The sequence below is a fragment of the Cupressus sempervirens genome, chromosome 2 (assembly GCF_028749045.1).
Source record: "Cupressus sempervirens isolate cs-2001-9-10 chromosome 2, ASM2874904v1, whole genome shotgun sequence".
Taxonomy (NCBI): Eukaryota; Viridiplantae; Streptophyta; class Pinopsida; order Cupressales; family Cupressaceae; genus Cupressus; species Cupressus sempervirens.
In genome coordinates, this window is record NC_143119.1 from 124487156 (window position 1) to 124491966 (window position 4811).

At 37.7% G+C, this 4811-nt stretch overlaps 1 pseudogene; it reads left to right on the forward strand.

Moving 5' to 3' along the window:
* Window positions 1-807: 807 nt before the first annotated feature.
* LOC149571340 (putative aspartic proteinase GIP2 pseudogene) lies at window positions 808-4568 on the forward strand (annotated as a pseudogene).
* The last annotated feature ends 243 nt before the right edge of the window (window positions 4569-4811 follow it).

Here is a 4811-nt window from a genome sequence, read left to right on the forward strand (position 1 = left end):
CTTCTCTCTCCTTCTTACCACCATACAAGTACCCCTTTAATGCCTTAATCATTTCTCTTACACTCCTTGTCGAGAACATCTTCTCAAACCACTCTAGGGTTCATTAGATATCCAACCACCACCTTGGAACACTCTCAAAGGATAGTTCAACTCCAAGAATCAACAAGGGACCTTCAACCTGCCAAATCTTAGATCTTCTTCCCAAACCTTTTGCTGTGCTTTGATACCAATCTAATGTGGAGAACACAACAAAATGATGAATGAGCCCAATCAAAACTCTATGTATTGATAACTCCAAACAAATCTCAAGCAATCAAACATAACTCATTGTATAACCAATTATACTTGACAAAGAAATTTATGATCTCACTGATGAAAATATTAATTAATTTGAATCATTGAACCAAAAGCAAATACCGAAGGCTCCCAATACAATGCATAATATTCTTAAACCCAAATAGCCAAAGAGAAAATCGAGTGCAAATATAAAATATTATTTTATTCATTCTTTGTGTTACATGACCGCATCGATTTCTCTTTCATTCTCCATTCTATTCTACTCACTCCTCATTCTCGAATTGTACATAGTAGTTTTTAAAGATTGTAAGACCCAATAACTAAATTTAAAACTAATTTCTAACTTCCCCTTTTAACCGACTCAAAATGACCGACTTGTCATCTGATACTAAATAAACTAGTAAATTATCATGACAAAACATTTATTTAAAATACTAACATCTAGCCGACTTTATCCCACCGACTACATTGACATTGAAAAATGAACATTTATAATGCATATAATTTGTGATGCCCCTGCATCACCTCTTCACCTTTGCTTGCACTGAGGAAGCCTCTAATATTCTAGATGGACTTCCCCGAGGAGTCACTAGTCTCGCTACAGTTGGAAAATCTCACGAGGGTCTCCCCTCTTAGTTGTCCACCATCTTCTCTTTCCCTCGCACTTTCACCATTTGCCTCCCCTCTGCAACCGCACCAGGCATCGTCTTGTTTGGCAAAGTCCCCTATGCCTTTCTTCCCGGGAATAAAGATGTTTCTCAGTGCCTCACCTACACTCCTCTCCTCAGAAAGCCCAACCTTACTCCAAAATGGTATTTCATTCCTGTTATAGGCATCCGAGTGGGTGAAAAGAATGTCGCCATCAACTCCACCAAATTGAAGATTGATAGTTGTTGTGACCAATATTCACATCATCGCCCAAGCCTAGGGCCCCCTTTTGTCTCTTGGTCTTGTCCTTTTGGATTTAGTTCTTGGTAGTATTGGGCTAAATCTTCTAAAGTTCACTCTTTCAAATGAGAATTGGTAAAATTGGCCAGATGTGAAAAGTGTTGTCCATGTGGCTCTGAGAATGGAAATTATTTGCTTGTTTGAGAATTGAATGTCTTGACTTACTATTTTTAGAAATTCTATTATTAGTAAGTCTATTTTTAGTAAATTTCATTGCCTCTTAGATTGGCCTTATTTTGACTTTGGGACAACTTACTATTTTTAGAAAGTCTATTTTTAGTGAGTCTATTTTTAGTAAATTTCATTGCCTCTCAGATTGACCTTATTTTGACTTTGGGACAACTTACTATTTTTAGAATGTCTATTTTTGGCAGGTCTATTTCTGCAACAAGTGAGCTATGGTTGATAAAGAGTCAAAAGGGTACATGTGTCTATATCCAAAAGAATGAGCAAGCATGACAGTCAATCAAAAAAAAAAATGCTTAAGTTTGGAATCACCCATGAAATATCCACAAGTAGAAAGGCATGAAGATAATAGGAAAAATGATTGTTGTGGAATTCTTCCATCATGGACAAAATCCATGATCTCTCAAAAAATCCAGCCTTGGAGAAAAATAGTGGTTGTGAAATTCTTCCATCATGGACAAAATCCATGATCACTCAAAAAGTCTCACCTTGGAGAAAAATGGTTGTTGCAGAATTCTTCCATCATGGACAAAATCCATGATCTCTCAAAAAATCTAGCCTTGGAGAAAAATGGTTGTTGCGAAATTCTTCCATCATGGACAAAATCCATGACCACTCAAAATTTCCATGAGCAAGAGAATTAGAAATCATGGAAGGAAATATGGCTAAGTGTTGGAGATTTGTCCTTCATAGAAGCAAAAATAGCGAAGTGCTAAAAATTCCTCCTTGATGGAAGAAAAAATGCTAGTGTTGGAAGTTTCTCCTTCATGGAAGAAAAAATGGCTAAGTGTTGGAAACTTTCTCCTTCATGGAAGGAAAAGTGGCTAAGTGTTGAAGATTTCTCCTTCATGGAAGAATAAATGGCTAAGTGTTGGAAACTTTCTCCTTCATGGAAAAATGAAAAAGGATTAAGTGCTAGAAATTTCTCCTCCATATCTTGAATTTCACCCTCTTCAAGTGTGTACCCAAGACTGAAAAAATGATCGATGATGATAAAACAAAAGGGGGGGAATTCTTCAAAATGTAAGAAAAGGCATAATAGTGAATTGAAAATATTTGAAGAAAAAGGAGGAGAAAGCTCTAGTTCTAGAAATTCAAGAAAGGTGCTCAAATCCAAAATTCTAATACCAAGATCAAAGTACTAAGTGATCAAGTCCCAGACATTCAAGGTTCAAAGATCAAAGTTCAAATCCAAAAATTCAAGAACATGGCTAAGGAAATGTTTGAAAGCTTTACCAGGGAATCCAGTCGATGGAAAAAGATTGTTGATAACATCAAGCAAGGAATATCAAATGCAGTTGCATCCTTGTTATCACAAAGATTAAGGGAAAAGGAAATGACAACTGATAATCTGAAAGTCAAGTTAGAGGAATTCTTTTAGCTAAACGTATATGGAAGAGATGATTTTGAGAACTTCTCCATCTTCTCAAATACAATGCACACTACTAAGGAATTACTACCAGATTGGGATGAAAGCTTGGGAAAAGCAAAAAGAGCAATTGCAGTTCTAGAATTCAAGAAAGAATCTACACCAAGCATCAGTATAAAGGAGTTGGAAATAGTATTAGATCGATTTCGATCTTTCAGGCAAAGAAATCAAGGATAGATGCATTAAATGCAGAGTGGGTGTCCATAGGGATCATTTATTACACCCCACTCTTTCTTAAATTAGCATGCATGATGGGCATTTATTACCCACTATAGTAGTGGATTCCTTGTGGCATTAATGTAGATTCCTTTCCATTGCCCTAACCCTAATTAGGGTTGATGTGGCAAGATCTTGGCCATCAGTTATTGTGACATCTGGGCCACCTGTTGTAATCGAGGACCTATATAAAGGCCTCATTTCTCATTTGTAAAGGAATATTTTTATGAGATTGTTGCTATGAGCTACTAAGATAATAAAGTTTTCATTGGAGTTTGGTGAATACTTGACGTGTCTTAGTGCTTGCGTGTTCTCCTAAATCTCTTCAAGTAGATTAAGTTTAGCATAGTCAATGTGTGGTGATTACAATGGAGAATATGATGGTGTATTGATGAATTCCTTTGGTTCATACTTTTGACGTTTTAGTGATTCTAATTCGTTGTGTAAAGTTAGCTTGAACCTCTTTCATGCATATGCTCAACTTCTATCATTTGTATACATTGTTCTTTATGATGGTGTATGTGGTGATATGAAAATCTTTGGCATAACCCTTGAAGATTGCATTGGTTCATGCTTAGTTGTAGTATAACTTGGCGAAGCTGAATTCAGTAAATTGAGGAATTTGTCCACTAGAATACTATTTGTTGTTATCACTACCCTTAGGAATAGAATAGAATTCCTGAACCCCATCCTATTTAATTTCTGCATATTCTGTGAAAAAAAAAAAAATTAAAAAAAAAAAAAAAAAAAAAGCGCTTCATTGCAAAACCTTAAGATAGCTTCCACATCCAGTATGGCTTGAAATGAATATGAATAAACACGTAAGGCCCCTTGTGATCATCAGCAAATCACATCAACCACCGATCTTATCCACAGTCAAGTCCTGGCATTAAAGGAACCTTGAAGTCATTGTATGATCTTCTAGCAATCTTAGCATACACAAGACTTTATTCAAGAGAGGATAAGATATTTCGGTATTTTGTTCTATTGTTTGGTGAGTCATAAAACACACATCAACAATAACCAGGAGAACGGTGGCACGAAACTCACAACCTCGGTCACGTACACCACTGTTGCGAGATCTATGTATACTACCATCCACGACGCTTTTGTGAAGGAAGCACAGGTGATGAACATCTCCCGTGTGGCCGCTGTGACACCATTTGAGGCGTGCTTCGATGCAAGCACCGTGAAGTCCACCAGAGTTGGGATGGGTGTACCGGCCATAGACCTCGTGTTGCACAACAGTAAGACGATGTAGAGAATAATGGGAGCAAATTCCATGGTGCGGGTGAGCGAGGGAGTTTTGTGTCTTGCATTCGTTGATGGAGGGAAGGACGAGGATAGCATTTCTACCATCATGATCGGAGGGCACCAGATGCAGGATAATCTGTTGCACTTCGACTTGGCCAATTCTCGCCTTGGATTCTCCAACACCTTGCTCGGCGTGCAGACCACGTGCTCCAACTTCAACTTCACTTCCATATCTTGAAACCCGCATGGTTTCTGTTTCTGTCAATAAAATAAGGTGCCAGCGTGCCGGTTGCCTTTGTTGTAACGGATTCCTGTCTTGGAAGTTGGGCGACGCAGTGCCTCGGATATTCTTCATCTTCATCTTCTAGTCCATTTGCTTTCCGAGTTTTTGAAAGTGTGTTTTGAATCATTGTATTTGGATCTTGATTTGAGGTTCTCGGTTTTGAGAGTCGTAAGAGATGTTTAGTGGATTTAAACCTAT